Below are 21,503 nucleotides of genomic sequence, written 5' to 3'. Positions count from 1 at the left end.
CTCCACAGCCACCTATCCCAGGCGTCTCTGCATTTAAAAGTTCTGCCCACCCATCCCTCCCCAGATACATTTCTGACTTAGTCTTAGAGCATCTTCCTATTATGATACTCCTCTCCCCCTATTGCAAGAACCCCCTTCATATGAACATAGTAACATCCTTCATAGTAACATCCATTGCATTTTTTTTCTTTCACAGGGATGACGCTGTAACTCTGACAGAATGTCAGATGCCCCCAGGACCTTGCTTTCTTCACCCAGGCGTCAATGCCATCTGATCAGATGCTGGCTCCTTTCCTGGCCGGGGAAGTTGGGATCCACAGTGGTGAGTCTAAATCCTGGTCCAGTGCTTCACACATGTGTCTATTGTAGCATGGTAAAGACTTGGCTTTATTCTTCATTTTTGTCTTTTTTCCTTCTATTTCTCTGCCTTCTTCCAGCTTTTCTGAGTATAGTTAAAGCCCCTGACTCTTGGATTACATTGACTTATTCTGAGCAGGGCTCCTGAATCCCATGACTCCAAGATTTCATCCAAACGGTGCCCTGCTTTTATTGTTTGGTACAAAGAAACAGAACAAAGTCTCTTCCACAAACATTTTCAGAGACCACTGCTTCCTTCCAAGGCCATTTCTCTTCCTCGGTGTTTTCTAAGACCTATCCCTTCCCATCATCCTCCTCTAACTCTGCCTCCCTTTTTCCACCTTCAACTTTCCCTTCAGCTCCCTAGAATCCTTCGTTCTCCCCCCTTCGACGCCTCTACCTCCTCTGTCATCCACCCTGCCAGGCCTTTCCTTTCTCACTCAGGCTCCTCGTCCTGTAGACACCTGATATTTAAGTCCCTTACCACTGTCGGGGCTGTGAGGAGCCCAGCGACCCCAGGAGCAAAAGCCTGCAGCTGAAAAATCTAATTAGAAATAAGCTTCAAGTTTTCTTTACTCAGATGGGCTTTGGAGACACCAATGGCCACTTGGTCTCTCCTCTGTCACTCTCCCAAAATGTAGTCCACAGCCTCCATTGGATACATATCGGGGCCAAGTACATCTTGAGGGTCTCCTCCACAACTACTGGGGAGACTGCTTCAGCTCTTACATTGAGCAGGTTACTTCAGTTTGCCCCATCTGCCAGAAACACAATCCTTGTAAAAAGGTAAAAGTGAGGCAGGGATTAGAGTCAGCTCTTTTACATGAACCAGTGAGTTTTGAGTCTTTGCGTTTATATCTGAACCAGCTCTAAAATTTTTTAATTAAAATTTAAAGCTATAAGCTCTTTATTTGTGTCCATCTGTATGTGTGTATATGTATGTTGTATTATACACGTGTACTATTTTCCTACCTCCAAATGGTATGACCACATTAAATTCTAAAGTCCCTTAAAGGAGCTCCTTCTGGGTTGGATAAGAGATAAATAGGAGTTTATAGAATTTTAAATATTTCCGAAATTCCCAGAAACCGAGACAATTAAATCTCTAATATGTTTAATGTGGGGGAAAAAAGTATTCTTAGAAAAGTTTACCAATATGTTTTTAAAATTCAGGCTCACGAGGTAAATCTTTGGCAAACGAGGCTAGTTTAAATGTTGTTGGTTTAATAAATACAGTTATGCCTTTTGAGTTATCAGCCTTGTAAGAACACATTTTTATTTTACTCACGCATGTTCTTCCTAAACTCATTCAGGTTAAGTTTACTTATTGCTTGATTATCTGGATATACCATTGCTATATTTTAACAATATGCTTGATATATGTTCATGGTATATCATGTCTCAGAACCATGATATTGTATCTGTCATGTTTTCCTCTAAAGATTATACTCATCCATTTTCATAAACTACATATAATATCCAGTCTTCTTTGAAAACAGGATTAACGATGCTAATTAAACATTAGCATGTTTTGCCTAAAACTGATTGAACTGACTTTTTCAGTGTCCCATAAAAATCAAATTTCTTCATCAATTGTATTATTTTTATAGTGAACTCTGCTCAGATCTTTCACCTTTGAAAATTATCAAAATGAACTAACCATGGCTATTTTAAGTTTTCTGTCCTTCACAGGTGGTTTTATGTTACTCTGATGCTTCCCGAAGAGCCCTTGCAAATCAGCTACCGACTGAGTGCTCTGTCTTCAACAAAAAAGGATTATCTTAGAGACCCGTGGAAGCAGACTATGCCAGCCAGGTACTTGGGTAAGTCTTCTGATGGCACTGCTTAAATAACTTTGGGACCACCCTGGTAGACTAAGTCAGGATTTCTAGAACTCTAGGGGAGAATATAGATTTATGGACTATTAATCCAAGATCAAATGGAACAAGAATTATTACATAGGACTGAATGAACTGATCATTCATGATTATGGGCTTTGTTTGGAACAGTGCTGATGCTCTCGTGTTCTATTTTCTGTATGTAAGGATGCACTTTCTCTCTTCTCTCAAGCTATCTAGCACTCACAACAATTTAGTAGACTGTGCTCTTGTGAAACACAAAGGAAACATTCCTCTTCTCTGCCCTGCCTCACCCTTCCAAATTCTGGGAAGTCTCGTGGAGTATCCCTGTTTTCGTGGCACTGTAGTTATTTGCATAGATTCAGTAAGAGCCTGTCCACCTTGTTAATAGGACATAACTGGAAGCATTGGTTAATCAAGGCTGGCTCTGCCTATAATGTCACAGTTGAGAATGACGCTCGTTTCGTCAGATGTGACCAGACGCTTTTCAGCAATTAAGGTTGACATGATGGGCCAATGCTTACAAAGTCCGTCTTGGGAAAACTGGCCTGGCAACCGGCTTTATAGGGTTCCCAGCCTTATAGGTGAGCAAGGAAGGTCACTTCCTGGCAGGCTCAGGAATCCTAGGCTATTTTGAGGACCTCAGGAAGAGAGGAATGCCCACCAAATCACTAGGTACTGCAGGTGGAAAATGATGGTAAAGTTTTGGCTTGGCTTCCTAGCCTCAAGAGGCTCTGAAAAGTCCAATCTGAGATTCTTTCTGAAAGCGTCCAGAGAAGCCAGTATAAGACCTACGTGGTACCACGTCGTTCTTGCTGCATCTATGTAAATAACCAGGCCACCTCCAGTGAGACCAGCCTTATTTTGTGACCAAGAGTCATCTTTCTTTGAGATTGTCTTTGATCAAGAGGGGAAAGGGACTGTAGAGAGCCTTTGGTGTTTCAATGGGAAACTATAGCATGCTCTTTTGGATTACTGGATTCTGACCCTATTCATTGCCTTTGAGCTATTTTGCACCTCTGTAAACTGCAGGTAGCTGATTGATATCCAAACTCTATCTCGTCTTATAGACACTTAATTAGCTTCTTTTCCCACTGTAGATAAACTAGTGGTGATACCTACTTATAAATCAGATTTGAATCTTTTACTTTAGAGAGATTGTCAGTCCTTCCCAAATTTTCAATTCTTGCAGATTCCTTCAATACCTGGCTATAACTTTTCAAACTAACCTGTACAACTTTTCTCCCTTTTTCCTGACTTCAAGTCACTGAGAACCAAAACATGATTTCCCAGATCCTTATTCGGACTCTAGGTTGCTTTGTCACTGGCCTTTTCCCCCAGGATCTGAAGAAACACTGCAGCAGTCCAGGCGTGAACCTGGTTGCTCTCTGGACAAGCTGCTGTCTGGGTCACTAAGAAAGTCTGGTGAAATGCTCAGGTCATGTATCCCCTGATAAGGGAGATAACCCGAGCTCTGAGTAGCATAATTAAGATCACGATACGACTCAGGGAGCAGTGCTGCACAATGAAACGATTTCATCCACTGACCTCCTGAGTTTCACTAGATTGGATACTCTTATGGTTTGACTTCTGGCTCTTTAATACATTCCTTTGTGCTAACATTTATCTTTTTTTTAATTTTAGGCATCCCATTTAAGAACACTGAAACAATTGACCTCTGCCTGCACTCCAAACAGATGATTCAATTGGTCTTCTAGAGTCATCACTGAGAATATGGTGGCCCTGAGGTCTATCTCACTCAGCCATCCGCTGTTTGAGTTATTCCTTATCCTTGAATTGTCCATGAAGAGTCTCTCTGAGCCCACCTTGAACAAAGAGAGGGACTGACAAGGCTGAGGCAACTTTATGCTTCATATAAGTTTAGGCTGCTTTGCTGAGAACCACTAGGTCCCAACTCTGCAAACTTTCTGCACTTTTGCTTGTTTACTTCAACTGAGACCAGAATCCCAAGTCCTTGTGCCCGAGGACACAACTTTCCTGCCTCAACTTTTCTACTAGTACAACACTGGATGCAGTTCATTAAGTTTCAAGGCACCTTCCGCACACCAGCTGTTAGCATGGCGTCCTTCTGCTTTGCACAGGCACCTATCCCAGGGTCTCTGCTTACAGAAACTTTGCTTGTCCCCCCCGCTCCACCCCCCCCCCCCACCTGCCTGACACTGCTCTGGCTCAGGCTTTGAGCATCTCTCTGCAATAGTCTCATTCAATAATACCTCTCCTTACTCGGGTCCAGACTTAACTTTTTTTTTTTTTCTTGACAATTTCTTCGGCAAAAGATATCATTTAGGATTTGATTTTTGGAAAGTAAAATACAAAAAGTAGTCAGGAAATTTGAACACTTGATTAAATAGGACAGTGGATTACTGAGAAATAATAGTTGGTTACCTAATTAGCCAAAATGAAGATATAAATTTAAAAGTAGGCATAGAAGGGACGTGACTATAAAGAACTCCAGTTCTTTTCAAGTGAAAAGACTTTGTTCTCTCGAGTAATTAAAGATATGATAAAGTCAACACAAAGTATAGGAAATGAGTCTAATAAGACCCTGAATAGTTGTTTTCTAGGCAGATTATTCTAAAGGTAAAGAAAAATATTTTTTACAAGCACTTATTAAGAAAACACCAGTAATCCAAGGAAAAAAAATGTCATTTTAATAGAAAGAAAACCAAATGCTAGTTTTGAAACAGCATATTTGGTACTAACACTCTTATTAAAAATCTTATATTTAAATTAAAAAAAAAGAAATGGAAAAAAAGATTCATAAAAACAATCTTATAAATAAGCCCATCAGCCTTAGCCAGCTTTGACTCTAAGAAATACAATTCCTTTTCCATGAACCATCTACAACTTTCTCTATCCAGACAAGTTTGTCATACACTTGTCTCTCATTTGGGAAGCAGTTATTTTACTTTGGAACAAAGCTACTCTTGTTTTTCTTAACGAAATACCGCCTGCACACTTCATGTGCAAAGTTGCTCCTCTCTGCTACTATCACTCCTGTTAGAGTCTCATTCACATATATTGATTCTAAGTTTTCACTACAGCCACTTCTACTGCATATAGAAAACCAGGAGACGGTGTAAGAGAAGAGTTATTCCCAGGGAATGTGTTAAAGCCGCGAGGCAGATCTTATTAGAACTACTGCAGTAGAGGAGAGAGACTTTGGTATCCCATTCCCATGCAGCACAGACAGCTGGAGATCTCAGCCAAGGGGCCAGGGAGGGGGTGAGTGGATAGGAAATTACTAAGAAGAACTTGGTTAGATACCAAAGTAGGGGATTCCTGCTAAACTGGCTGAACAGGATTCTTACTAAAAGCAGGTGCCAAGGACTTAGATATCTAGGGCAGGGTATGAGGAGCTTGATCAGATATCAAGGATGATCCCATATAAAGGGGGGCAAGTGTCAATTAACTAGCTTAGGATTCATTGCTAAAGTGGGGGCTCAGCAGGCCAAGGTCGAGCCTAGTCTAGAAGAAGGCTCACAGGAGCCTAACTAAAGTTTGGTCAAGGAAAGAGTATCTGCTAGTAAATAACTGTAAACTGTCTTTCATATACCAGTATTTTCTAGCAGACTAGCAAAGTTTATAAATATACATCTCAACATCTCATAATTTTTATAGTCATAAGCGTTCCTTATAGGTACAGCTTCTCAATGTGGCAAAAATGAACATGTGCATTAACAGACCCAAATAGATAGCCTCTCTGTATTATATAAAAGTAAAAGTCCAAAAGTATATAAAATGAAATTGTATTCAGCAATTAATGCGTCAATTTTTTCTCTTAGATAGGATTTAGGTGTCTAATGAATATTCATAAATTAAGTCAATTTAGCATCAGTCCAAGGTTTTAAGCTACCAATTCATTTTGGACACTGTCTTTAAGCTGACATACTGCAAAATATAATTACTTTGAAATAAAGTTTGTCCAAATAATGACTTAATTTGACTAATACAAATGTACATTTTTATAATCTTAAAATATAGTAACTGAAATGATAGTGTATTAAATCAGCCAAACTTTATAAATTGAGGAAAAACATGCTTGCATAAAATTAAAATATATGTTTCTATTACATTTAATGCTGACAACTCAGAAGATATAGCTGTTTTTATTAAACCAATAATATTAAATTAGTCTCATTTGCTAGAGTTACCTAAATTATGTAAACTTGAATTCTTAGAACATTTGAATTACTGCCTATAAGAATGTATTTTGAGGACATTGAAAGTATTAGAAATTTAATTTTTTCAATATCTGGGAATTTTTAGGAATAGTCCTTTATTTGTATATGCCTTTAGCTAACTCTAAGTCAATTAGAATAAAACTCTTTAACAATTTTGTTATAATCTAATTTAGTAATACCATCTGGAAGTAGGAAAATATTACATATCTATAGACACATAAACATACATAAAAACCTAGAAAACTTATAGCTTCTATTCCAAAATTTTAGCCCATACATCAGGGGTAAACCTAAAAATACAAAACTCATTTTTCATATAAAAAGAGCTCTTCTCTAATGGGTACAAATTCTTAGTTGGTTTGAGTTCAAAATTGGGGAAAAATGAACAAACAAACAGAAAAGAGTAACAAACATGATTTTCTGTCATCTTTCATTCAAAAGAGAAAAATATCTATAAGCCATTTAATTCACTTACAGAGATAGCCAAATTATCTAACTACAAAACCAAAAAAAAAAAAAAAATCCATCACCAGAAATCAACCAAAGACTCAAAAAAAAAAAAAAATCAAAATCAAATTCTTACCATGCTTCCAACAGACAAGAGTCTGGACATAGGACCAGGATCAGGACTCACCTTTAGTCCCCTGGGTTGCCAGCCAGGAATGGAGCACAAAAGGCTCCAGATGGCCTTATTACCTGGCTGGAGCAGATGGGAATCTGGAGGCAAGGTGCCATCCTGAGGCAAACTGTCAAAGACAAAAACCAGACAAGTTAGGAGACCAAAATGAGGGAGACTATCACAATAGGAGTATCAACCCCAGTCTAAATATCTTCGGAGCACCTCGACTTTTATAGACGTTTGCAAATGAGGTGGTTTTACACCCTGGCTTTGCAAGCTGCAGAAATAAGCCTTATTTATCAAAACAGGAAATGGTTTTTCCCAAATATGGCTAGCTTGCTACCTTCGGAGAGCAGAGAGTTTTAATCTCCGTTAATCAACCATGAGCTAAAGAACAGGATGTGAAAGTGTCTTGTTTTGCCTTGTCAGCACATTCAGACCAAAGGGGAAAGTGCGTGGGGTTTTGTCACACGTGATCAAAGATCTCGGAGCCAAGAGCTTCGAGCGGAAGTAACAGCACGTGATCAAAGATCTGGGAGCCAAGAGCTTCAAGGGGAAATAACAACACAGGAAATGAAACTTCTAGCCCCCCCCCAAGCGAGGCTAAATCCTTCCTCAGCCCAGTGGGCTCTTCTACATGGAATACACTTACTTTCCATGCCCCCCACCCCGCCACGCACACGTACCTCCTTACATGTAGCCTCTCTTCCCCTCTTAACACTTCTATCCACATCTCTCCATTTCCAGATGCCAGCCCGCTCTATCACCCGATCCCTTCAAGGCTACTGCGATACCACCTAAATGGTTTCCTGCCTTCCTGACTTTTCTCCCACAATTCAGTTTCCAAGAAGCAGTCAGAGCGAACTGAGGTGAAAACTGATTTTTTACTACCCTGTTCAAAAGTTTTCAGTCTCTCCCTGTTACCTTTCCAAAATGGTCTACACTGCATAGCAGAATGTGCAAGCCTTTCACATTCTGGCTCACCTCTTCTTTTGCCAGCCCTGAGCAGACTCTACTCTCCAGCTCTGTTGAACGCTTGCAGTTCCCAAACAGCCCATGCTCTTCTCCACGTCTAGACCCTTGTCTGTGTTTTCCTTTCTGCCTCCAATGCCCTCTCTCCACCCGGCTACGTCCTTAAGGACATGCGGGCTAAGTCCTGCATGTATACGTGAGGTTTAGATGACACATACTCCGGGCTCGCCCCTGGCCCCACCTGTTCTCTCAGCCTTCCCAAATCTGAATGGGCTGCAACTTCTCCATTCCATACTCTCTTCTTTCATAGCACTTACTGTACCATTTGGAAAATTGCTCTTTGCCTGTCTCTGCAAATAAATGAGAAACTCCCTGAAAGTCAAGACTATGTGTTCTTCATTGATTTTTCATGGCAAGAGCGATGGGGGTGGGGAGAGGGGTTGCGGTAGTGAGTGGGCATCGTTCCCAGAAGTCAGTGCCTGATGTATCACAAACATGCAGCGAACCCTTGTGAGATTATTAAGTGGGTGAACTTACCGTGCGCCGTTACAATTGGACAAGATGGTGGGAGGATACAACACATCGCACAACCGTGTTGGGGAAACAAAACAAGCTTCTGTGAAGCAATTAGAAAAAGCTGAGGACTACATGGGGTAGCATATGAAATTGATTTATCTTTTTAAAAAATGTGTCACATTTTCACAAGACCTAATGAACGTGTGCACGCACCAACCAGCCGCCTTAGGGGTCTGGATGTGCGCTTATTTGGGAGCGGCCTCTCTTCACTCAAAAACCGGAAGGAAGGGGCGCCTGGGTGGCAGAGTCCGTTAAGCGTCCGACTTCAGCCAGGTCACGATCTCGGGGTCTGTGAGTTCGAGCCCCGCGTCAGGCTCTGGGCTGATGGCTCGGAGCCTGGAGCCTGTTTCCGATTCTGTGTCTCCCTCTCTCTCTGCCCCCCCCCCCCCCCCCCCCCCCCGTTCATGCTCTGTCTCTCTCTGTACCAAAAATAAATAAAAAACGTTGAAAAAAAAATTAAAAAAAAAAAAAAACGAGAAGGAATTCCTCTCTAGATCCTGGTTCCTGAAACAGTATCTGAGCAAGCTGCATTCTGAAATCCATTTCGCTCCTTTTTAGTTAAGCACCATGAATATCCTCCCGGCTTTCATGACTAGGGAAGGCACTCCCCAGGATCAAATTTACAATGACAACGATCCTGGCACCACACAGTGCCCTGTGCATACACAAGACTTGGTAACTTCTTGCTGAATCAGTGACCTGCAGAAGAGTTTCCCGACCACCTCGGGAATGATTGTGATTTTCTTAATTTCCCTGATTTTCTTCTGCTGAAACATTCCGCTTGCAATACCGCTCATGATTATTCAGACCAGAGTCAAAAGGAAAAAAAAAAAAATCTTTACCCTGAGTAACCATATTCATAAACATGAGTTACGGAGTCTGAAACATTTTCCAAAGGAGCGTGCTCTGAACCTGCAGAGCGGCACCACAGGTAAACTGCCTTTTAAAGAAACTGCATCTCAGCAGAAGATATTCATGAGAATACGGAAGTCCTGAGGTTGAACCTGTCTGTCTTAATTTGGGCTCCCCCAGAAGCAGATCCTGACACAGGGTTTATTGCGAATAGACGTGGAATAAGATCCCAGGAAATATCAGTAAGGGGATGGAGAATGGGGACAGGCAAGAAGCAGCCGCCGAGAGAATATCCTTGTGGGAGACCGGGTCTCAGCCTCCAGGAGGCACGGTGGCACGCTTCTCAGAGATCGTGGGAGGACTGAGAAATCTGGGATATGTCATGCGCTAATTCCCATTGGACGAGAACGGCTCTGGGGATATTAATGCCGCAGCATCGACAGCCCATCTGACATCAGGCCAAGCACGCTAGCTTGCCAGAGGAAGCCCTTAGAACACCACCGGTCCTTGTAGCCTGAGGCAGTTTCCCCAACCACCGAGTCCTCAGGAGACATTGGGCGAGGAACACGGGCAGTGTCCGTCACGTACACTTTGTATAGTCAGGTTCTGAACCGCAAGATGCATTCGCAGAACTTAGACTCAGTCGCACTTCAGTTGAACGCAGCCAACTGCACCTGTAACAGGCTGTCTGAGCTCATACCCAGCAAAAAAGAATTAGGAATTTCTTTAGCTTCGTTACATTTCTGCAAGGTGCCATGCAGTAACTGGAATTCTAAACTCTTCTCCAAATTTTTCTGCCCTCCTTTTGTACCTAAGGGAGTCTAGTTCCCTCAAGCAAATTAAGCATGCTTATCCTCTCCCTGGAACCTTGATCCAACCCACCCTTTCAGAAGCGGATCCTATAGAGAGCAGTCCAGTGCGAGGGAATGTGTTAAGGAAGTACTCCCACAAGAAACCAGGAGGGGAGGAAAGGAAGCAGAGGAGGGAAGAGGAGGAATCCAAAGCAGGCTGTGATTTCCATGAAGCCCCAGTCTGCAACCTGATCTCGCAGAGAGCTCTGGAGTGTAAGCCGCACTCCGGTGGTGGTCTTGTCTTAAGACGAAAGAGGAGGGCCCTTGCATTCCTACAGTCACCCAGGATTAGCAACAGCCTGCCCTGAAGGAGTGTGAGGCCCCAGTGCCCAGGCACAGTCCTCTCCAGCAAACAGGAAGAGGCTAAGAGCCAGCAAAAGGGATCTGAGGGCACATTCAGTTCACTCCTCTGTCAGAGTCTTGCATTTTCTGGACAGTCACAATTTCTGGGGGAAAGAGAGTGGAATAAGCTAATCTCCTGTGGCTGCTTTGGTCCTAAGACCACAGGTGGTACCGACCCTCTCCTTTCTCAATCCCTCTTGTAGATTGCCCTTAAGCTTTGGTGGATGCTTCTTACATTCATCTCTGAGGAGCCTGGGCCCCCAGTTGCCATGTTTTATGAGACCATAGCACAGGAGTACCAAGAGATGCCCCAGTGGGCTTCCTGAGTGCCAAACGCTCACTGCCTGATCCCATTATACAGCAGCAACCCCTGCTTATGCCCCAGTAACTTCCCTCTTTCACCCTCTCCTGATGCTATAGTCCTGCTGAGTTTCAGCCCAAGATCCCACCTCTTCCATGAAGCCTTCCAGATGCTTGCAGACCTCAGAGCTTTCTTCTTCCCATGACTCGCAGAACTTACCTTAGGTCTCTCGTTTGGCCTGAATCACATTTCACACTGTGATTCCTCATTACAGGCTTTTTATTGACTTGGGACAGTATCATTTGGTTGACTTCTGAGGGTATGTCTTGTCTTTCCAGTGGGAACCTGAACACTGTTTACTGGCTACCTCCAGGGCCCAGCACGGACTGTGTGCATCCCGGGGCTTAGTGAGCACACGCTGAGTTCACAGCTGCACAGCTCACAGTATAGCACCTCAGCACCCTCGGACTGGACCCTGATTTTCTCGTCAGCAGTCTTGCTTCCCAGAGTCCCCTAATTTATTTGGCTTTCAACGACACTCTCACTCAGTCCACACTCATCTTTCAAACAAGAACAAAGAAAGACAGTTTTGATAAATGTAACTCTTTCACATTTTGAGGCATATATTTTTAGATATTTTATTACACAGATCGAGCCATACATTCCCCCCTCGCCCCCCCCCCCCAGAGAAATCTTCTCTTTTGTGGTACTGTTTCGACCTTGGTGTTGACAAACGTAGTTTGTTTGGGGGTAGTGAGCATTTGTGAAGAAGGCGTAGAAGACATTTTCAATAATCACATAAAAAAATCCATTTAACTTACACTCAACACCTCTTTGGTGCCAGGAATTGCCCTAGGTATTTCGTACAGACTGGATTGTCTAGAAATCTTTTTTTTTTTCCCTCTTCTTTCTGTTGCAGTATTTTGAAGCATGGCATAGCCTCTTGTGGAAGCTTAAAGAGAGAGGGAAAAACACAAGTCACATCGTTTTGCAATTAATTGCTTCTTCTGGGAAGGCTCTTCCTTGTAAATTGTATTTATCTCTCTGTATTTATTATTCCTGATTGTTTCCGTCTTGTATACTGCACGCAGAAACAGAAAATGTATACAAAAATAGAACTAATCTTGACTATATGACTCCAAGTATGTCACCTACTCTCTACAGGCAGTACTGGAATGAAATCAAGTGTTTATATGACTAGTAATAAAAGGTAAGGTACATCTCAATGCTTGCTGTGGGCCAGGCACTCTGTAAAGTACTTTATACACATCATCTCAGTCAATGCTCACAGCAAGTTCCAGAGACAGATGCTGCTATTAGCTCTGTTTTATAGATACAGATATTAAGGCTCAGAGAGGCTGAGTCACTTCCCAAAGCTCACACAGCTGGTAAGTATAGAGGCTGAAATAACACCGCAGAGGGCAAAGAGCCCCGGTTCTCTACTTGGAGAGGACTTACTGAGGCCTATTCTCAGCCCTGGTCTTGCCAGCCAAGGGACCAAAAGTAAATCACGAACACTTTAGGCTTCCATTTCTTCACTTACCGACTATAACCCCGGACTGTTATTCACACCTGTCCACCCATCCATTTGTCTGTCTTCGAATGTTTAACTTTCACTGCTTTTTATTTTGTTCACGAGTCACTGGAAGCTCTCAAAGAGCAGGAAGTAGGTCACGCTCATATTCATGTGTATAGCTCCTAGGCCACTGTTTCATATACTTAAGTTGACTCGTTTAATCCTTAAAATACCATAATGAAGGTTTTATTTTTATCTGCACTTATTTCACACTTAAGAAGGTTACTAGACCCCAAAGACGATTATATTAAAGACGTCAGATGAAATGATGTCAGATGAATCATCTGGCTTAGAATCCATGTTCTTAAAATGACTATGGTCTACAAGAAAGTAGTTTACTTCTTTTTAAATCCACGTCTAGTTCAGAGTAGGTTTTTAAATGGTTTTCGTCTCCCCTTTCATTGGACTCTTTCACTCTCGTTTTTACTCTGTGATCTGTTTTTAGTTTTGTGTAATCACAGATGTGATTTTCATTGCACTCGATCTGAAAAATCCCAGATGTTGGGGCACCCGGGTGGCTCACTGGTTAAACCCCCAACTCCCGGTTTCGGCTCAGGTCCTAATCTCATATTTCGTGGGTTCAAGCCCCACGTCGGGCTCCACGCTGATGGTGTGGATGGAACCTGTCTGGGATTCTCTCTCTCTGCCCCTCTCCTGCCCACGCTCTCTGTCTCTCTTTCTCTCTCTCTCTCAAAATAGATAAACTTAAAAATGTTTTTAATTAAAAAAATAAAAATCACAGATATTAAATCTCATATATATATTAATACTAATTTCTCATTGATCTTTTTCTTAGGAGCAACATTGAAAGAAAAACGGCGTCCTCTAATTTTCAAGCTTTAAAGCCTTAACTGTGAAGGGTAGCAACATTTGGCCACCGCAAAATATGCCACTTCAGCATATGGATTATTTCAGACTGAAGGCAATTAAGAAGGAACGGACCTCCCTCCCCCCAAAAGAAGAAGAAAAAAAGCTCTCTGCTTTTCTCCTATTTGCCTAAAAGCAAGACATAAAATTATAAAAGCGTCTCCTTTCCCCTCTCTACCGGAAAGGACAAAAGTTAATCACCATAGACCATTTTAGTCCCTTCTCAGCCTGGAGGTGGCATGAGAGAAATCCACATGCCAGACTGTGGTGACGAGCCTTTATCTGCCATTAGTTTCCCTTAGAGTTGTTCTCACACAATTTGCTGGCCTGGAGACCCACAGTCCTTTTCCTTTATCTTGTCTCTTCCCTAAAAATACCTTTCCTTGCTAAGACCAGATTCTAACCAAAACTACGAGTCACTCATCCCCAGTCTCTCCTATGTATACATAACATAAACACGTTAATAAAACTTCTCTTTGTTTCTCTCCTGTTGATCTGCCTTTTGTTACAGAGCCCTGGTGTGGGGTGGAGAGCCACCAGTCAAGAAAGAATTCTTGGGCCATTTTTGTTGCAAAAAGGCCCCGTGGGCACAAAGAGCACACTGGGAGTGTGAGGAATAACTGATTAGGTACTTTTTAGTTAGTGGGGGGTAGGAATAGTGTTAAGTCTCTAAGGAATTTGGAAGCAAGGTTTCCAGGACCCTGAGGGGCTAGGGGCTGTTAAGATAAGGTTATTTACTACTATCTAGTAAAACATTAGTCATGAGACCCTTCCGATGTGTATCAGTGGGCCCTATGTTTGAAGGACGATTGCTAACATATATGGGGTGGAGGGGATATATATGGTTATCAGAGGGAGGGAACACTGACCAGAGCAAAGCTCTGGTGGTGAAACATTAAAGGAAGTCCTCGAGGCAGCTGTAGGAGTGTCACAACCTGTGTGCTTCAAGAATCCTGCCTGGAGACTATGAGCCGCAGCGAAGTCCAGCCTTTTTTCCCTTTTTCTCCCATCAAGCCCTCGCTGAAAACCTAGGAGGGTAAAAACATAAATATTTGTTTCCTCCCCTACAAATGCAAGGTCATAATCTCACACAGGTCCAGGATGAATGTAAGTAACAGATACAAGAATCTGAATGACTATAGATCTTGCCTCTTAGACTATGAGAAATCCAGGGTTTAGATGAAAATTAACGCACATCCGAGAGAAACAAAACAAACACCATGAGCATTAGGTCCCAGATATGCTAATTTGGCCCTAGGAGGACACAGAAAACATAAAATACATAGGGACTGAAAAAGATTGCTAATTCCCTAAAAAAGAAAAGCAAGAAATGGTTCAAGAATAAACCTAAGTGAAGTACCATTTTAAAAAATAAGCTCTCTTAATTTTTTTTAAAGGAAGCAGTAAAGTATCTGAAGAAAACTAGCCAAGTCAGCATTTCATTGTGAAAATCTGAAGGTATAATCAAAGAATCTCCAAGACAATTTCTGACAATCAAACCCCCCCCCCAAAGATTTAGATCAAGAAACAAATGAGTCCAAACCTAACATAGAAACAGATTCACTTTTTAAGGTGACTTTTATCATTTACTTAAAAATCTGCATCAGGAAATATAAAATGGATATTCACCGGCCGCCAAATGACTACTTCCCCACAAGTTCTGAACCCACTGCAGCTCATTGTTACAGTCATTACCAAAACCATATACACATACCTTCTTCCCAGCCTTCCAGCCATTGTTTTGGGATTCACTAGGAAGATATGCCCTTGTGGCCACAAGTTAAACAAATTCAGAAGGGAATGGAATGGAGTGAATGCAGTGCAGAATAGAATAGAACACAACAGAACCGAATGGAATGGAATGGAATGGAATGGAATAGAAATGAAACAAAATCCAAGGATACAATTTGAAACTATGGGAATAATATGCAAGGTAAAGACAGATGGTAAATAGACAATTGATAGATGATAAATAGGTAGATAGATGATAGATAGACAGATAAAGAAATACAGAGGGGCACCTGGGTGGCTCAGTCAGTTAAGCTTCCAACTTCGGCTCAGGTCATGATCTCACAGTTTGTGGGTTCGAGCCCTGCGTCGGGCTCTGTGCTGACGGTTCTGAGCCTGGAGCCTGTTTTGCATTCTGTGTCTCCCTCTGCCCCTTCCTTCTCCACTTACACTCTGCCTCTCTCTCTCAAAAATAAACATTAAAAATTTTAAAACAATAAATAGATGTGGAGAGATTTCAATAAATTTATGTTTAAAAAGGTTGGTCACAGTATTCTCTCAGAATGCTTAACTTCGGAAATTGATACTCCTAGGCTGTCCCCAAACCAGAGCAAGTCTGCAAACTGTTCATCACCCCCCTCCGAGGAGTACTGATACTGAGAGTAAGTCTTCAGAAACTTACAACAGTCTAGCAGAGAAAGCTCATGCCTGTTGAATCTAATTATGCCTTTTAATTTTTGCAGTGATTCATTTTTTACGGTATTTTATAAAGGAACCAGACTGTGATGGATTAGAAATGTAAACAATAAGACTGCCCCTTTTCCACAGGTAGCCTGAGACGTGTGTAATAAAGTTAGATTTGGTCAGGGGATGCCATGGATGCCTCGCCTCTCTGTGGCTGTACAAATCCCTGCTTTCACCTTTCCAGGAACTGTAATTGTTCCCTCGCACTGTAAGAGAGGTGAGAGGAGCTGAGTAGGCTGTGGGAAAAGGGAAAGTGGCCTTCCTGCCTAGCAGCTGCCAGCTAGAACTGTAAACGAGGTGAACCCTCAGAATTCTGCAGGGGGCACGAGGCCCCCAGCTTGCCCATTTACACCAACTAGCCTAAAGTTATTGTTCTTGCCTCTGCACGCGGTTCTTCAAAATTTTGTCCTAGACTTCATTCATTCGCCCACAGACACCACAAGATAACCTCTCCTTTGAACTCCTAGGCTAATGGGCAGTGGATATACGGGCCCCTTTCTGGCTTTGGGGAGTTAAGACAGAACCCACAATTCGCTCCCTTGTTTTGGTGGCGTTTATTATATGGATGTGGTTTGCGGTCTGTGTAGGGCTGAGCGGATTCCCAGTGGCCTGTGCGTGCACTGGAAGAGCTCAAAAGTGTACAGAGCTAAGATCTTTCTGCAAAAACAGAAGCTGTAAGCCTCAAGGTTACACCCCCCCCCCCCCATACATGCTGCTTAGCTCCAAACCACAAGAAAGTGCAAAAGGTACTTTCTCAGATTTGTTTACTTTTATGTCAGATTTTTTGAGAAGAGCTGAGGGTTAACTCCCAGATTCACTTCTCGGAAAATTAGTAACAATTCATTGGCCTTCGAGAGCATCTGCCTGGCACCCCCCGTCCCATATTCCTACTGCTTGGTCCACTTGTCTCAGGGCCCATAAGACCTATAACACATCAAATCTCTGCTAATTGCCAGATGTCACAGCCATTTCCCTTCTAGATCGACTCTCCTCCTGGCAGCAAATAAAGCCTCTTCTTTTCTCACCTCTACATCCTTCAACAAGAGATCCGTGTCAGAATACAGTCCCTCGTGTTGCCAGCCAGTGTTTTCTGCAGAATTCCTTTGTGTCCGTGCTGTTTGTGAGCTGGGACGTACGCCCTAATATTGAGTTCAGTGCTGCAGATGATGCTGATGTCGAAAAGGACCTCGGGATAGAAGTGAGAGTGTGTCCCCCAGGTGATGGAACAACTAGAAGAGTTTAAAAGCTCACTGGCTGAGCCCCACCTTCCAGTGATCCGTAGCCCCCGCGTCCATCCCATCGCGACAGTTGGAAGTCCCCAAGGACACCTGTAGGTTGTTGTGTTAAAACTGACACTGACTGACAGAGGTTTAGGCCAGAAGGCTGCCTCAGAGAGTAGAGGAGTGGTCTGGTTTAAAGATGGAAAAAAATATGAGGGAAAACAGAGTTCTAAAAACTCGCGTTAATATTTTAAAATAGAAGGAAAATTAGGTGAGCGCCAGTTATCTTCCAAATGAGTTTAAAAGAGAAAGCGTTTCTTTTTTTTGAATGTTTATTTATTTTTGAGAGAGAGAGAGAGAGAGAGAGCGAGTGTGAGCGCACGGGGGAGGGGCAGAGAGAAGGAGACACAGAATCCGAAGCAGGCTCCAGGCTCTGAGCTGTCAGCACAGAGCCCTATCCGGGGCTCGAACTCATGAACCGTGAGATCATGACCTGAGCCAAACTCGGATGCTCAACCAACGGAGCCACCCAGGAGCCCTGAGAAAGAAAGAATTTAAATGTGTAAGTTGCACATAATATAAATACATGAAAAGAAAACTCTGGGAACAGGAACAGGAAACCTGTAGGGTAAAAGAGGAAATCCAAAATGTGTCCAATGTACCTTTTACCGTGAACAACCTGGCAGTTTCTATTAAAAAGAGCCTCTTCTAAGTTTCAAAATAAAATACACTTAATTATAGCCTTTGTAGAGAAGAAAAATTCCTTCCTCCGTCCTTCAAGGTCTTCCAGCCGGACTAAAAATTAAATTGACATGAGACAGATTAACGGGAGGAAAAAAACCCAACATTTTATTATGTGCCCATGGAGACCCATTACTGAAATTGAGACCTAAAGAAATAACCAGAGAGGGCAGTTTTCATACTTTTTAGGAAAACAGACAAGAAATCTGTAAGGAATTGCCGGGACAAAGAAAACAACTTTGTGAGCTTCAGTTAGTGAGGAATTGTAAACAGCAGGTGGGCTGGGGTAGTAACTTAATAAAAAGTAACAAAAGTTGTTTATACAGCCTTCTCTGCTCTAAATGCCCCATCTCTGGTGATAAGGATGTCTCTTTACCTCCTGGTACAGGAGGACAGCTTTCACAAGGGAGATGTATCTCCTGCTTTTGGGGGGAACAGTGTGGGGGGCAGAATATCCTTCCTGCACAGGCTGTCTTTAAGTAACTTTTATGTAAAATAATCAATATTCCAAAACGGCACATTTTGGGGTGGACTGCCCTTGGCTCCTACACCTACAAAGATGTGTTTAATATAACAAAATGAAAACATGCATTCAAAGTATAGGAAATAGTGCCAAAGAGTAATTAACCGGCAAGAATCTGGTAAGTCATGTTATTACTATCACTAACTAGCACAAAACCTACCCTCAACTATGTATTAAACAAATAAATATTTCAAAGCCATAAAAAGGGAGAAGGAATATGACAACACAAAATCATGAATAAAACAACGAAAAGATAAATTAAGATGTGTATGAGAATATGATAGCAATATTAATAATGCTTTGGGAAAAAATCAGAGTGTATATGTTGGAATTTAACCACTGTTTAAAAAACTGGAAAGTATAACACTTAATAAAACTTGGAATAAGAAATGAGAAATCTAGTCATTTACCTGTACCTATATAATTTCTATTATTTTATTGTGTCTACAGTGATTCAGTTCAGTGTCTGACTCCCTAATAGATTGAGACTTTCATGGGGATAGTTGGTGGGTTATGCTCAGACTCTGGTTTCCCACATAACAAATGCCTGGTAAATGCTTCTAAATGAATAAAAATGGGGGGAAAAAAGAGATTTTGAAGACACAGGACAAGATCAAGAGATTTAAATCAACATAAAAGGTTAATAGTAACTTAAAAATAAAAGCGCTTGAGTCTGACAGATTTACTGGACAATGTTTCCACACATCTGAAAAAAAGAAAAAGAGAAAAGAAGGATAAGAATGAACAAACGATTATTCTGGAGGAGATAATATATGCCAGGCACCAGGCTCAGACTTTACATTTTTAAAAAGGGAGGTGTGAGAATCAAAACAGAAGACATTGAAATATCAATGTTTGTGGGTGATACGATTGCATAACTAGAAAACAAGAGAAAAGTAAACCCAAAAGACAAATTAAGCTCTTTTTGCTGTAGGATGGAAGGAAACACCAAGCATTGCAATTAAATTCTTAGGCACTAGTGGTAGCTAGAATATGAAATAAATGAAACCCATTCCTGGCAGCAAAGAAACTGAGTACTTAGGAAGAAATGCATTAAGAAACAGATGTTCATCCAACACACACACACACACACACACACACACACACACACACACCACACCGCCCTAAATGCACAAGAACACACACATCGATGAAGAGATGAAGTCTCCACAACATTGAAAAGACTTTAAAATATCTGTATTATTCTAAGCGCCGGTCCATTTCAGTGATATCATTTCTGAGTCCTATCAGCCCCCCAACTACACTCCATCCTAACTTTCACCACCAGATCAATGATCCTAAAATAGAAATTTATGATGCACCCACTGGGCCAAAACGTCCTCATCCACCAGACCCCGATCCTGCCATAGCACAGAAAAAGGTCAAAAATCCAAAGTCGTGAACAGGTATCTCCACTTACTTCTTTCAATTTATAATTGGTTTTTGAGATTTTTTAAATTGTAGAACGCTCAGAATGAGATTTACTCTTTCAACAAATTTTTAAGTGTATGATTCAGTAGGGTTAACGGCAGGCGCGACGTTGTAACAGCAAATGCCTAGAACTCAACTCATCTCGTGTAATGGAAGCTCGATGCCGGTTAAATAGCAAGTCCCCATTCTGCCCCTTCCCCCAGCCTCTGGCAGCCACCATTCTTCTAGGAGTTTGACTATTTTAGATTCCTCCTGTAAGTGGAATCACACGCGATTTGTCCTTTTGTGACTGGCTTATTCCACTTAGAATAATGTCCTCCAGGTTCACCCATGCTGTCACACTTAGTTTCTACATTCATTTTCTGACTTCTCCATAGTTGCCTATTAACTGACCTCCAATGACCACACCACATGCTCCCACCCACGCATTTTTCTATTGGTTTCTTCTCACGAAGCTTTCCCAGATTTTTCCAACTTGCGCGACCTATCCTTTCATCATACAATAGGCACTGCCACTTACTGAAATCTTACTCTTCCTTGTGACATTTCTTGTGGGCTTTACCGGCACTGCAATATATCAGTCTGTGTGTTTCTGTCTGTATTTCCAATTAGGCTAAACGCGTATCCCATACAACATTTATAGCCTTCATAGTATTTAGTACAGTGTCTTTACACATAGTAATTATGCAGTAAATACTGTCTAATCGATCGGATGGTTGGAAACTCCTCAAGGGAACATTTAACTTACCTTAATATCCCCAAGGCCTAGGAAGTACTTGACATATAGTAAATGCTCAATAACTATTGTATTGTGTATGGGGAGAAACAGAGAGACTGAGATCATTTGCTGAGACCACACACAGAGGTCAATTCTCAGTTCTCTCCTTATTTGACTTAGCAGAGGCATTGACCCAGCTTCTGGCTCCTTCCCACTGAAAACATCTCCTTCACCAGACTTTAGGGCATCCACTTTCTCAGCTTTCTTCCTTTGTCACGAGCTGCTCCTTCTCAGTCTTGCTTTCTGTCCCTTTGTCTTCTCCCAGCCTCTTCCACCTTGCAATGGCTCAGGACTCAGTTCCTGGTCCCTTCCTTCTTCCCCGCTCCTCTCCTCTCCTCCCCTCCTCTTTTCTCCTCTCTTCTCTTCCTTTTTCTAACACTCACTCCATAGGTGACCTCATTCATTCATGCCTTCAAAACACCCATATTCTGAGAACTGCTGTATTTAAAACTCCAGCCCTGACACCTTCACTAACTCCAAACCTATAACGTCCTGATCCCTACCTGATATTCCCACCTGGACGTCTAACCATGTTCCAGATGGAACACATCCTGCGCTGAGCCCTCAGTCTCCCTCCTTGCACCTGGTCCTCCAGCAGTGGTCCTCATCTCAGTTCAGAATGGGAACATCGTTCTCCCAGGATCACAGGCATTCTTGACTACCTCATTCTCTCACATCTCAATCCACCAGGAAACACTTCGGGGCTCTACCACCAAAACGCATACAGATGCCAACAACGTCTCACCTCCCGTCCGTCCATCGGTGTGATCTGAGCTGCTATCATCGCTCACCGGGGTTGTTACAACAGTGGCTGCATTTGATTCCCCACTCAGCAGCCAGGGAGACCCTTTCACAATGTAACTCAGATCGTGTCACTGTGCTTTCGTGACCCTGTACCGGCCCTCCACTTCACTCAGGGCAAAACTCGAAAGTTTTTAGGAGGCAATACCCAACTGGACTT

General features: G+C 42.3%; 2 long non-coding RNA genes across 2 annotated transcripts; one reads left to right on the top strand and one right to left on the bottom strand.

Annotated features, from left to right (window-relative positions):
* Positions 1 to 237: 237 nt before the first annotated feature.
* LOC102949851 lies at positions 238 to 7,224 on the top strand. The gene is made up of 3 exons (XR_001509675.2): positions 238 to 322; positions 2,050 to 2,180; positions 3,861 to 7,224. It is a non-coding gene; the product is annotated as an uncharacterized LOC102949851 (long non-coding RNA).
* Positions 7,225 to 11,616: 4,392 nt separating this feature from the next.
* Positions 11,617 to 15,176, bottom strand: LOC122235074. Its single transcript, XR_006213191.1, has 3 exons — positions 15,092 to 15,176; positions 14,247 to 14,405; positions 11,617 to 11,886 (listed from the first exon to the last, which is right to left on the bottom strand). It is a non-coding gene; the product is annotated as an uncharacterized LOC122235074 (long non-coding RNA).
* Between the last annotated feature and the right edge of the window lie 6,327 nt (positions 15,177 to 21,503).

The sequence above is a fragment of the Panthera tigris genome, chromosome F2 (genome assembly GCF_018350195.1).
Source record: "Panthera tigris isolate Pti1 chromosome F2, P.tigris_Pti1_mat1.1, whole genome shotgun sequence".
Classification (NCBI taxonomy): Eukaryota; Metazoa; Chordata; class Mammalia; order Carnivora; family Felidae; genus Panthera; species Panthera tigris.
This window is presented reverse-complemented; position numbering and strand designations above follow the sequence as displayed.